This window comes from Lytechinus pictus, chromosome 4 (genome assembly GCF_037042905.1).
Source record: "Lytechinus pictus isolate F3 Inbred chromosome 4, Lp3.0, whole genome shotgun sequence".
Lineage (NCBI taxonomy): Eukaryota > Metazoa > Echinodermata > Echinoidea > Temnopleuroida > Toxopneustidae > Lytechinus > Lytechinus pictus.
The window spans coordinates 2,212,923-2,228,000 of NC_087248.1; positions in this window are offsets into that span (position 1 = coordinate 2,212,923).

Consider the following 15,078-nt stretch of genomic DNA (forward strand, 5'->3'; position numbering starts at 1 on the left):
TCATCATCATCATCATCACCATCATCATCGTCGTCGTCGTCGTCATATCATCATCATCGTGCACTACCCTCATCATTATCATCATCATCATGATAATCATCATTATCTTCATCATCGTCATCATCATCATCGTCATCATAATCATGGTCGTCGTCATCACCATGATCATCATGATCATCATGATCATCATCATCATCATCATCATCATCATCATCATCATTATCATCATCATCATCATCACAATCATTACCTTTATCACCATCATCATCATCATCACCATTATCGTCATTATCATCAACATCTTCATTATTATCAACATCACCATCACAATCATCATCATCTCTCTTAGTTGCATGATCCCTCCACTGTTTCGGGGGTATAATCCAATAGAACAAATCCAAGTCCGGTGGGATAGAGGTTCAGCATAGCCTAACGATGGAGCGATATATATGAATTTTATGTAGAAAAGGGAGAGATTTGAGAAGCAGACTATTATTCACTTCAGATGGGAGACCAGATTGATGGGAAGGTAGCACCGGAGAATCGGTGTGGATCGTCAACTGCATACAGGTCTAGGTACAGTGTACTTCAGGTGATCAGTGAGACACTCTAGAGACGACACTGTGTTAGAAACGTTACGTGGATGAAAGTAATTGGGCTCTGACAATATGAGTGTGCAGGGTTCCCTTTCTGTCCTGTGAAAACTATTCAGACGGTTGATTGATTCGCAATTTAAATACAGTTTTAATCTAATCTAATATACATGTATGTAATTAACGTAACGACCCTACATTTGATAACATTGAATATGTCTATATCTCACTAAATATACACATAGGCGGATCCAGGGGGCCGAGGTGCAGAATAAAAAAAGGGGGGAAAAGGGAAAAGAAAGAAAAAAAGGAGGGACAAGAGAGGAGAAAAAAGAAGAGGAGGAAGACGGGTGAATAAAATAGGATGAGAGGAAGACTTGGAAAATAAAAAGAATCTTTCATGTCACTATTTAAAATTTTCGCTCGCGCTCGCAATGCCTGTTAGGTGATTTACATATCTTGTTTCAATATGGAGCTTAAATGTTAAGGTTGGAAGTCAATATCTAAAACATATCTCACCTCTGGGATCGAATTTTCATTATTTTGTTTGATTAACAAATTGATTTTTAACTTGTTCTCTATTTGAATCATTATCCAGTTTCAGATCACAATGTAACAAAATTTGTGCTCGCGCTTTGTGCTCGCAATATTAGTGTAGGAAGATCCCCCATTACCCATCCTTTTCATGATTAACAAAACATGAGTAGAGTGTACCGTTTTTAGGTCTAAATATCGAATTTTTCGCTCGCGCTTCGTGCTCGCATCAAGTTATATAGCCATCCTGTTCAAGATTTTAAAAATTGATCAAAATTTTATATTCTTTATGTAGAAATGTCAAAATCTTTCAGCTCGCGCTTCGCGCTCTTATTATTTGATTTTTGAAATATGTAACGTCTTCATCGCAAAGTGCAAGCAGTCCTTAACATGTACCTTTTTGATCAGTTAAAAACGTATATAAAAGGTTTCTGCTTGCGCTAAATAAATAAAGTAAAATTCACAGAGCAAAATGCTGAAAAATTTCATCAAATCGGATAATAAAGAAGTTTTTCAATTTAAAAGTTTATCAGAGGCCGCGGAAAGGTTTTCAAAGTGGAGGGGGGGGGGGGCTGACCATGCAAAAAATCACAATCATATGGTCATTTTTACGTTTTTGTATACCGTTTTGGAAAAAAGCGGGGGGGGGGGGGGGTCTGAAGCCCCCCAGCCTCCCCCCGCTTCCGCGGCCCCTGTTTATCAATATTTTGTGAAAACAGTTATATGCACATGGTCATGAATATTCATTATGTATATCGTGGGCTGATGATATGTGACATCCCCATTTTCCTTTTTCTGATGTTATTACATGAAATCAGACATGCCTAGAACTGTTTCACCGGAATAATGCAAATCTTAAAAATTCAATAACTTGATACTTTTTACCCGATTTTGAATTTTCAGCATTTTAATGCTTTGTGAATTTTACTATATTTATTGAGGTATAAATATCCCCAGCCTGGACCATCCCTTTAATATAAAATGAATAAGAAAAAGTAATTTTGTCACTTCCTTTACACACAGATTTTATTTTTGCTTGACTATTATTTTGTAATAGTAATTTGTCACGATTTGTCAACCCTTTCTCCGGGGGGGGGGGGGGGCAGTCAAATATATTGCTGTACACACACGTGACCAAAAAAAAAACGTGTTTAAAGGGGTGTTTTTTCAGTTTTGGACGCGGGCCGCGCATAGACATATAAGGGTAAGGGTGTCAAAAACACTGATTTTTTTTTTTTTACTAAGGGGTAGTTTTGAAAGACTGGTCAATCGCAAGGTCAAACGTTTCTCGGGTATGTTTTTTTTTCCCAAGCTTTTTTTTAAAGACTACGTGTTTAGGGTATCCCCCCAAAGCTTTTTTCCCTGGGGTCATATTCTGGTGACAACTTGTTTAGGGGCCAAAATGTGTAAATAAAGCCCGCAAAAAACTTGTTTAGGGGTTATTTTGCACACAGAGAAAAACTCGTTTAGGGGGGCCGGTGTTTGGAAATAATTTGGTCACGCGTGTGTACAGCAATACATTTGACTGCCCCCCCCCCCCCGGGCCTTTATCCTCCCGATACTAGTAATCTATCTTTTATCCCGCTGGCATTGCGTATAAATAGTGAAGTTATGATAAGATGAAATTCTTTTGATAGATAAATGGCGTGTGGCTGGCCTAGATATGCGTTCTCAACTGAAATTTGCGTTAAAACATAAATTTGTGAATTAAGCTGCTTGATGTAAGACTAGAAATACGGTATATCGTGTCTCGAGTCAGTCAAGTCAAACATGCCTGTCGCGTGCCGTAAATGTGGGGGTCCTGCCATACTAAAGAGGCCGAAAACTGTAAGTTTCATAAGTTTTGTTCTTGTTTTGTAATTTGGTTCATATTTTCAAGTACGATGCATGCTGTTCAATGGTTGATTCTCGTCATTTCTCAAAGTTATGTTACTCCCGACCCACTCGGGATCTCATTCCGATTGTTGCCGCGTGCGGAGTTTGTGCACATACATCGAATGCGCATATCACGACCTCGTGGCACAGATATTGCAATTGCCCAGGGGCTAAATCGCCGGATATAACACATGGGTTGTGCAAGATGGATTCGCATCGAGTTCTCCAGTCTCTCTCCACCTGGGCTTGGCTTGAGTACTCCATGATGATATTTTGGCATTATCGTGCTTTCTGACTCCGGAGACAAAAAAGATCTGGGGTGGTATTCTGAAAACGTTCTTATCTTTGTTCTTATCTTTTATCTTATCTCATTGAGATAAGAAGACGCTAAAATCATTGCAAATCGGTATTCTGAAAATCTTCTTAACGCGTTCTTATCTTCATGATCTTTGTAAGGACTGCCTCCTTCTTATCTTCAACACGCCCATTTTTAGGATATTACCAATCAAAATGCGCTTTATAGTGGCAGTTTAACCAATAGAAGCGTTCCTTATGTCAAGAGAATATCATGGGCGCTGTGCGTACACTGTTTCTGGCGCATTGCGCGAAATAGGCATTTTATACGCAATGACTGATTATTATTTCGAGACACGTGCACAAAATAAAGAAAGATAAAAAGTAAATAAAGCAGGTACGAATAAAGAATAAAATATGAAGAAAGAAAGTAAGTAGACAGAAAGGTGTCAGAATGAAGCAGAAATTAAAAAAAAAAGATGAAAGGAACAAAGCAGAAAATAATGACAGAAGTAAAGAGTAAACGAAAGTAAGCAATCAAAAAGGACTTAAGAAAAAAAAAATTAAAAAAAATAAGGAAAAAGAAATAGAACGATTATCAATGATAAAGTGAGGAAGAAAAAATAAAGAAAGAAAAGAAAGAAACTTAAAGGAAAAAAGTAAAAGGACAAAATAAAAAAGATTAAAAAAGGATAAAATGAAGTAATGAAGAAGCGAAAAAGAAAAAAGTTTGAAAAAAAAGACAGTGTGAGAGAAAGAGAAAACGAAAGAATAAAAAAAATGTAAAAAGTGAAGGAAGAGAGGAAAAGGAAAATGAAACAAAGAAATAAAGATGAGAGAGAAAAAAATGAAAGCAAAAATAAAGATTACAGAAAGATAAAAAGAAAGAGAGGTAAATTCAAATAAAGAAAAGGAACGAAAAGTGAAGAATGAATAAAAAAAGAAAACGAAAAAACATTAATGGAAAGAATTAAGAAAAAGATTTTTTTTTAATTGATAGAAGAAAGACACAGAGAGGAAAGTAAAGAAAGAGAATAAATAAAGAATGAACGAAAAAGAATGAGCGAATAAAGAATGAAACACAAAAAAGAAAGTAAATAAGACACAAGAGTGTCAGGAAGCAGAAATTGAAGGAAAAAAATGAAAGAAAGAACAAACGAATGAACGAAAAAAGAAAAAAAAAGAACCCAAAAAGAAAAAGAAAAGAAAAAGAAAAAAAAAATAAGGGGAAAAATAATATTAAGGGAAGGAAGAAAGAAAGAAAAAGGGGAAAAAAAGGAAAAGCACATATAAGGACGAAAGAATGAAAGAAAAAAATAAGGAAGAAATTAAAAGATTACAAAAATGTGACGGAAGAAAGAAAATGAAAAGAAAAGAAAAGGAAAGGAAGAGAGAAAGGGGAAAGAATAAAAGCAGAAATAAAGACTTATTCAAGAAAAGAAAGAAAGGGATAAAATGAAAAGGGAAAATAAAAAAGGAAGAACGATGAAGAATAAATGAAACAAAGCAAAAGAAAAGTTAAGAAATTAAAAGATTCAAAAGAATAAAACAAAAAATATAAAAGAAGAATGAACTTAAAGAAAGGAAAAAAGACAGACACATAGAAAGGAAGAAAGACAGACAGATAGAAAGGAAGAAAAAGAGAAAATAAATAAATAAAGAAAGAAAGAAAGAAAAAAGGGATAGAAAAAAGAGACGGGGAAAATAAAGGGTGAATGAAAGAAAGGGTGGGAGGAATACTTGTGGGTACTTGTTACTACTAGTGACCATCGAGTTTGAGCAAGAAAGAACGCGGAAATCGTGAGATGTGATAACCCTCTAGCTATCTTAAATATCATCATAAATATCGTGAAAGATAAGAAAGAGAAAAGATAAGAACGTTTTCAGAATACCACTTATCTTCATTTTGTTCTTATCTTTTAAGCGCGCTTTTGTATTATATGCGCGAGTAATGCATTTACGCGCTCAGCATAGGATGTTTAGCAAGATAAGAAAAAGATAAGAACAAAAGATAGGAAAAAGATAAGAACGTTTTCAGAATACCAATTTGAGATCGTGACGTAGATAAGAACAAAATTAAGATAAGAACGTTTTCAGAATACCGCCCCTGGGGTACAAAATTTCTTACAACGCCTAGGCCTATAAATATATAGTCTCGACACTGCACTGCCACTGGGGCCTGGGCAGTAGTAGCCTCTTGTCGAGGCCCTGTCGGCTGCTTTCCGAGCGAACATGGCAAAGCAAGGGAGAGAGCGAAGCAGAGCGCAGCGAGACAGGGCCTCTGGACATCTGACCCGAATTTCACCGACTTTCTTTTGTTTTTTATTGTTTTTACCAATTCACCGACCAAAAACTGGTCGGTGAAAATCATCCAATGAGAGCGCGAACTGCTATGATGTCATATTAAATATTCATGAGCTCATCTTGAATGGCGACCCTTGGATTCTTGGCGAAGAGTGACGACGAAATATCAAAGAGCGCTGAATATGACTCTAAAATGCTGAATATTGACCGATTTAAGGATTTGCAAGTCGATGAAATTAACTCTGCACTGAAAGGACGAGATGTCTTTGTAAATCTACCCACAGGATATGGAAAAAATGTAATATATCATGCGATTCCACCGGTCGAACCGGGGCGTCGATTATCGATCTCCGCTGTGCAGTGCAGTGAGGGAAGCTGGGGTGGAGTTGCTGGGAGTTGACTCGAGTCTGACCAGCGGCTGAGCAGTATCTCCCGGGAAGTTTCGGGGCGGTGATGGGTCTGTTACGGCCAGTAGTAGTAGTAGTAGTAGTAGTAGTAGTAGTAGTAGTAGTAGTAGTAGTTGTAGTACCACTACTTGTAGCATTTTGCTGGTTATATCCCCTTTAGTGTCCCGCAATTAAATGAATCCCCTGCAGAATAATGGACTACTATACTATATAGTATTCCGAACCCAAAACGAAACAGCTCTGACATTTCATTGGTTTACTCGGTGACCGGTAATATCATGACTCATGTATATTCATTAGGAAGACGTTCCTCATGAATATATAATTCAGTTCAGATGTCAAGAGGCCCTGGCTAGCGCCAGGCCTAATTCGCTTCGCGAATTAGGGAATCCCTCGCTTCGCTCGGGAAGCAGCCGCCAGGGCCTCGACAAGAGGCTAGGGCAGTAGAGGCGCACGGCCAATATGGGAGACTCTCTCCAATAGGGGAGACAATCTCCCACATTGGAGACTTGCTTTGCAAAAGGACAAAAAAAACAACACCAACAAAAGCATGATTTTTTCCACCCAAAATTTTGTCTCACTGAGGTCCGAAGCCCATTTGTTTTGTGTGTGATTGACAACAAAAATCCTTATCAAAACAAAAGTAGACGGTGAATTTTTAAAGTAGACGGTGAAAAGGGGTAATTTTTCATGAGGAATCTGCTTATCACATTTTTATTTGCCGCCAAGTTAATCCTTTTGCAGCAAATGTAAACAAAGGAAATTGGACTCCAAAACTGGAGACTATCTCTGAAATTGGATACCCAAATTCTTTACAAAAGTCTCTGATATTGGAGATAATCTCCCACATTGGAGACAGTCTCCAATATTGGCCGTGCGCCTCTACTGCTGGGTCTGGGTCTGAAGTTCCATCCGCGCTCGAGTTGGCTCACGATCAAAATCTTCCAGATGCGTGCGCACGATAGAGGCTATACTTTCTTATCCTCTCTCTCCCTCAAATCTCTCTCATTTTATCTTTCGCTTTTCGAGTGATGGCTTGGACTAAAATAAAGAAAAACATATTGGAAACTGGTTTGTTTGATTCTGCTCTTTTTTCTAGAACGTTGTTATCACTGACGGGATAACTGACTAAAAGTAAAAAATACAATTTGTGTATATGAGGAAAATGCCTCACACTTTGTCAAATCATTCTTGAACTCCAACATTCAACAAACTAAATGAATATCAATAATCCCTGCAGCTCGTTACACAGCTTTCACAAACTAATTACTTTCCCCAAAATGATATATACATGATACTAGTATTAGTAATGTATATTATTACAAGTGTGCAGGAATGCCTAATTCAATAGACATGTAAATTTCATGGCTTGTTATGTGCGCGTACCACATGCATGCTTGTCAATTTCTCATGCACACCTGTTGATTGACAGAAAGCAGAATTTACATCTGTCTTCTGAAAGTTGATAAAATCAAAATCGTCCTAAATTTATTTAGTCAGTGGTCGACAATCAGATTGATGATCTTCCCAATTCAAAATTCTGTCTTATTTTGTCAGCCAAGTGGGAATCTATAAAGGCCTCTCATGACTGACTGACTTATAACTGACGAAATCTGAATGATCGGCCTATTTATTTAGTCAGTGCCACAAATTTTGTTAACCTACTAACAATCTATCTTAAATGTTACAAAGGAAGAAATCTAATTATAAAATAACCCTGTCATACATATATATATATATCAATCTTACATTTTATTTAGTCAGCGATAATTAAGCCGAGTTTACATTTCTTTTAGTCTCCACTGTTTTCAGATAAATTTCACTGTCATTAAAGGGATGATCCGGACCGAAAGTATTTATAGCTTAATAAATAGAGTAGAATTCACTGAGCAAAATGCCGAAAATTTCATCAAAATCGGATAACAAATAACAAAGTTATTGAATTTTAAAGTCTAGCAATATTTTGTGAAAACAGTCATCATGAGTATTCATTAGGTGGGCTGATGATGTCACATCCCCACTTGTTCTTTTGTATTTTATTATATGAAATTAAGTTTATTCAAATTTTTTCCTCCAAGAACTAGAAAAAATTATTGACAACTGATTTAGTGCATTAGATATTTATTGCTGCAACTTATTTCATTATAAGGGAGACATATTATTCACACAAGTATGAAATAATGAAAAAAATATGATTTTATGTAATAACATAAGAAGTTTCTTGAAAAGGGAGTGTTAGGCAGAATCAAGTATGTTGAGTGAGGATTGAGTAAAACACAGGAGCTGTGAGCCATAGGTCATTCGGGGTAGGCAGAAAGTTTTCCAGAGCTTCGCAAGGGTGTGGGGGAGGAAGAGGTTATTGCTGCTGTTGCTACCGATGATGGCGAAGAGGGTGTTGTATCCCTTGGTGATTATGTGTTGAGTGTGGTCATACGGGATGGTTGATTTGGTGATGCCAAGGTGGGGATGATGAGAGACCTCTCTGATTCTGTCACCGTCAATGAAGAATTGGCAGGATCGGTGGATGCTGCGCTTTGACTTGAAGATGAGGATGGCACTTTTGGAGGGATTGATAGAGTATTCCCAATGAGTGGCATATTCATCTGTGACATTCAGCATTTGCTGAAGTTCAGTGGGAGAACTTGCGAGAAGGGCAACATCATCAGCAAGGATAATTACACCTGCGTATCTATTCTGGAAGGTGCAGCCAAGCCCCTTGTCCCGGTGAGTCTTGATGAGGCCATCAACGAATACGTTGTACAGCGTGGGAGAGAGTATTCCTCCTTGTCTGACACCCTTGTTTAGTGGGATGAAGGAACTGACAGAGCCTTTCCAGGTGACACGGCTTGAAGCACCTTGGTAGAGGGCGTTCAAAGTAGATTGTACAGAGGATGGAATTGGTGTGTCTTGAAGTTTTGAGAAGAGGCCACTATGAGAAACAGAGTCGAAGGCTTTATTTGCATCCAGAAGGGCAAGATACATGTAGGTAGGGTTCATAGCAGATATGTTGAGTTCGATTGAGAGTTGGAGGGTGAGAGAAGTCAGAGTACACGACTTTCCTGCCTGGAAGCCGAATTGAAGCTCGTCCGGAACATTGACATAGGAGAGAGGGTTTTCAATATGGGGCTTCAGAACATTCTCCAGCAGTTTGGACATGCACGAGGTAAGGGAGATACCCCGGTAACTAGATGGATCATGTATGGGTTTACCTTTGCCTTTGTGAATAATGAGGGCATCTTTCAGAGAGGAGGGGAAGGATCCAATTCTGATGCAAGATTGAATGAGAAGAAGAAGCAGTCTGCAGGTAATAGGTCCTGAATGCTTGACATGATTGGAGGTTATGTTATCCGATCCAGGGGCTTTCTTTGGTCTGAGTAAGGCTATTGCATTGTCTATATCTTCCAGGGTTAGAGTAACTTGTTGAGGCGGTACCTGAGTGGAGGGGTGGGTATGACGAGGAAGCTACCTTGGAGTGGCAGGAACTAGAGGACTGAGAGGCGATGAAGGGGAAATGATTGATGTCCGGGTCTTCTACAGGGGTTTCAGATGGGTTGAGAGATCAGGCAGAGAGCATGGAGAAGTATCTCTGCCAACCTTCGATGACCTGCTCTCCTGTGAAGCGTGTGTTGTCATATTCTAAGTAGGCTAGATTTTGAGTTGGAGCTTTACTTGATTTTTCGCTTGTTGACTAACTTATAGAAAATAGGAGCATTGGGCACCTTCAATCTTCAATCTTGTGTTGAGTTTAACCTTAGCAGAGGACTGCCTAAGGGATTTGCGGAAGTTCTTCTTGGCGGTAAGGTACTTGGATCTGAGTGAGTTGTTGTTTTCTGTAGGTTTGCCAGCATTCCTCCACGCTTTCCAGGTAGAGAGGGAGATGGCATATGCTTCGCTCACAGCGTGTGACCATTCTTGTTTACCAGACCTTTTCTTTGAATTAACTTTGTGGGGAAGTTCAAGAGAGAGAGTAAGCATATTCTTCTGGAGGTTATTGAAGATGGAGTCAATGTCTATGGGGGAAAGCTCCAGAGAGTCTAAATTGAGAAAGATCTTGGAGGACATGGAATCGAGACGGATGGTATATTTATCTCGGATGATAGCAGAGTCAGAGGGCCAAGAGATGGAAATGCATTGAATTCCTTCAGCAATGGGAGCAGAGGATGATGAGGCGAAGACTATACCAGATTTGTGAGGAGGGTGAAGTGATACAAGAACTGGCCGATGGTCAGATGTGTTAAGTGGATGCTCTTTCAGGATTGCTGGTTTGCTGAAGAGGCTGGAAGAGTGAGCTGGTACTAAGAAACCATCAATCAATGAGGTGCGTGTACCATCATCTGACATGAAGGTATACAGCTCCTTTGAGCCCACATCTTGTAGGAGACTGGCTAGACCATTTTCACAAATGAACTCGTTGAGCAGAATAGCAGATTTCTTTTTTGGCGAAGGACTAGATATGTCAGCGTTGAAGTCCCCAGCTATGACAATAAGAGAGTTAGTGTGGGAAGAGATAATGGTGGAGATGGTGGATAGGCATAGGCTATATTCGGCCAGGTCATCTTGAAAGGAGCTACATGGGAGGTAGCAGTTTATGAAGGTGAGATTCATGCCTGAGGGGAGGTGACATGTTGATAGAACTTGGATTCTTGATGAGGAACAGGGAATCTCATGTATACTGCCAAAGGCTGAGGTTCGGAGAAAGGCTGCCACGCCTCCTTTTCCCCTGCCTCTAGCAGGAAGGTTGTGAAGGGGAATATCTTCCTGGCACTTGCTGAAAGTTGAGAAGGAAGAGTCTATGCTGGAGAGTTTGCCACAGTATACATTCAGCCAGTGTTCCTGGATTTCCCAAAAATCCAAGTCATGAAGGAGGTAGGTGATGAAGTTAGCACTGGAAGAAAGGCCCCGGGAATTGAGAGTTCCTAATTTGACTGGGGGTGAGCGGGGAGGAGGTTCAAACTGGCTTGAGTGGCTCCCAGGATCTGGTGGTGGATCATGTGAAGTTGGGAGATCATTACTTTGTCGTGGTACACAGATGGGATAGTCAGGTTGTTTAAGGCATGGGCTGCAGCATAGTACACTGTTTCCATGAACTGTATATGAGTGCGCAGAGAGGCCCGACCCTGACAAAAAATCCAGGAGCGAGTCTTGGGAGACAAATTCTGCTGGCGGTACATGCTGATGAGTACTGGGAGCTTGTGAAGTAGATATAGCCATTGTGAGGAAAGAGTGTGGAATATGAGTTATGACGATGTTCGAGAATTAATCCTGATATGATAATCCATTTTTTATTTTAGACACAAGAGCATGCGTTCGAAATAAATACGAATGTCTCGGATCGCGATCGAGCTCTGAATTCATATAAATTATTATTGGATGTTAAATAATTACGATTTAATAAGATTTTATGGCCATACTAAAAATATTGATGATGTCAGCAAAGTATGTTATGTTCATATTGAAGTAAATACTATCATTATTTTTATTTTTATTCCATCTAGACGTCTCCGAGAAAAGAAGCGCAATGCGCATGTGCGTTCGATGACGTATGACATATTTTCCATTCACGAAATCAGAGCCCAAAGTTGGGCACAAACTAGCTTCAAATTGATGGGGAAAAAATATCAAACGCAATTTTCTCTGTTTTGTCATGTAAAATGTTATTATATGGTGATATTACGATCTTGAAAAGAGTTTCTGCATGTTGACAATGTTCAAGAATCAGTCCTGACGTGATAAATTTTTTTAGACAAGTGCACTCACTCAAGTCGATCGTCGTGTGATGTCCGTCATTGAAAATTGAAATGAAATACAAATTACAAACGTTTCACATCAAGCTCTAAATGCATAATTATCATATACTATTGAAGTATATGCAAATTATTGTTAAACATTACGATTGAATAATATTCTATGGTCATGATATTAATATAGTTCATGAATGCAAAGTATTTTTATGTTGATCGCGTCAATTTTCCGTCAATTTTCTGGTTTAATTAAAGCACAGTACTGCGTATGCACGATCGATGACTTCCATTCATGAATTCATCGTGCATAAATTATCTCGGTACGAGCAGACGAGTAAGACTCAAACTATGATCGAAATAAACTTCAAATTAATGGTGAATAGGTATCATAATTGCACAATCGGTTTCATTTTGGGGGGAATATAATTTAAGTAAGTAGAAGTCAAGTTGGACATTACTGTTTATTTTGATGATTGTGTGTACCAAACGAATCGCCCGGCCGACCATTTTTTTTTTTCGATGCACCGATTTTGCAAAATCTGCACCTGCGCTCGATGACATCAATCGAACACTGATTTTAAAATCAATTCGACTCAGGCTTAGTATATTCCTTCACTGTGATTGGTTTAAGTCTGAGAATTTGCAAAGAATTTTCTGTTAGGTCAAATTGGGTTTCATGTTTTTGAAATATGTTTGTTTGAAATACTTTTGATCAATCTGTGGAGATACCTCATGTACTTTAGAAGTCATTGGCAATCCACTTCAACTTGGTTTACTGGGCAGAGAAGTTCAAAACCATCAACTTCACTTATTTATAATGGTGTCAATGGGAGCTAGAAGGTTTTCTTTCAACAATTTTCAAGCTGCTGAACTTTGCGCGGCTATATTTGAACGCGACCCCAAAATTGATTACTTTGATTAAGTTTTTGAATTGGGTCAAAGGTTCGGACAAGATGAGTCCCCTAATATGTGCGGTACCTGTAGTCACTCTGGGGTAGACTACATATGTACTTGTAGACTGGAAAATCTGCTGTTTCGGAGGAGTTTCTGGACTCTTTCTGATTGTTCTCAGTTCTCTTACAGAGACAGAATACTCCCACATACATGTAGTAGTTCACTCGACGCTTTAGGGAAAAGGGTGCGCTAGATCAGTCCTTGCCCTCTTTGATTTCTCTTTAAATCTAACTTTTTATGGGATTGGGAGAAACTAAGCGTTGGAATGGAATGAATATTATTAAACTTCAATAACCTTCAAAGGGATTTGAAGATGAATTAAACTTGGGTGCACATTATGCATCTAATTACATTTATAATATACCTAGGCTTATCTATGATCACTGTCACAGTGGAATTAGAATTGCATTTACCATGTTTACTTGTGCGTATCTTAAAATGATACAGATTATAAAGAAAGAGGTAAAATAGAGAAAGTAAGAACATGCTTTTGTGCCATTGCTGGTGAATTGTGGTGAATGATAGTGAAAGATGATTAAATGAGATAAGTGTTGAGATTGGTAATGAAATTGAGGATTAATTTTCTCATGTGAAAGAGGTCATTTGTTTATTCTAATAGGCCAGAGGTCATTGAAATGTCTGTGAGTAGATTTGCTGAAAGAGGTTTAATTTCCTAGTGTATTAAGGGTCTTCTCTATAGAATCTTTAATGCAAGAGATAATTGAGCTGCATGCCTTATTTTATTCAGCCCAGGATAGGTTTTTATGTTTAGGAATTTTCAGGTGCAAATATGCAAATTAACTTTGGACATGTTCTTTGTACTGAACATGAGAGCGTCTGCCCGTCGAACCAAAGATCGTGGGTTTGAGTCCACCCCGGGTGGATGACTGAAGCCAGTGCGTTGTGTGTAAACGTCTCTCCCTTGTTTCATAGATGCAGGCTTTGTTACAGTGGAAGACACTCTGTCCCTCAGATAGGATGTTAAATGGAGGCCCCATGTAGAGGAGAATCACCACCTTTGCACATTAAGAACCCACTGCACTATTCGTATAAGAGTAGGGGGAAACCCCGGTGTAGTGGTCCACCTGCATTCCCCCAACCAGTTATCGGGAGAAGAGACCTGTGGGTCACAGTTCTGTGTGCGCACCCTTCTAGGCGACCCAGATTGGCTGGCTCCTCCAATGCGCCTTTGAATGTCTTTGACAGATATATGGCGCTATACAAATGCTGTGCATCATCATCATCATGTAGAAAGGTACACTTGGGGCAGACACACCCAGCAAGTTAGAGAAGGAGGACATGCCAAGCCTGGGCATGGATCCTCAGGAGATTTTGTTCAATTAATTTATTCAGTATTTTCCAGTTTAGTCTTATAATTCTCGAGTTTGAGAGTAGGAGAAGAACCTGTTTTGACAGGGTATTTCATCAATTCTGTATACGCGTAGTTAATTTAGCACCACTGGTGAGTTAAATGAGCTTTTGTATGTTTTGAAAGTAACAGAAATTACAATGTACATGTATGTGAAAGAAACAATACTGACTTCTGATAAAGGATACTTTACTACAGTAAAGGAATGATTCTTTAAGACCTATTTATAAAGTATTTGAGTAAAGCCTTTAATAAAATTGTTTGATTTTTATCCTTATTGTTGTTCAAGAACTTTTAGAAAACTCATTTATATCAGCATTTCAAGAGATTGTATATTTATAGGACTTCGTGATGATATTTTTTAATATTTTGACATTCATCACGAAGCCTTGAAATCCTTGCCATAGGCATATAAGAAGACTTGCCAACAAAGATGGATTTCCCTAGGAAATCCATCTTTGAAGATAGAAATCATGTATTTGTTTGATTTTATTAATCTACACACCTTCATACGCGTAATGCGTATGAAGGTGCAAAAAAACACTTAGTAAAAATGTGAAAAATGAGAGGTTTCTTACCAGACCGATCTCGTGTAGATCCATCGATCCATTCGTAAACACAGCACATACAATAAGCTTGACCCTTGAACCGCTTCATTATGACGTAGCTTCGATAAGCAATGTTACAAAATGCCGTTTTGAAGAACAATTTGAAGATAAAAATTATTATTTAACAAATAATAAAATTCAGTATAAATAATTATTATTGTACATGTAATAATAATTATTCATAATATTTATAATCAAGTTTCAAATTTTATGATTTGTTTAATAATAATTTTTATCTATAAATTGTTCTTCAAATCGGCATTTTGTAACTGAGCTTCAAATTAACGGTAATGAAATATGAGAAAACATAATTTTCTTTCCATGGTCATGTAATGTACATGTATGTAAAGTTATATTACGATTGTGAGAAGAGTTTCTGCAATGATGTTTGAGAATTAA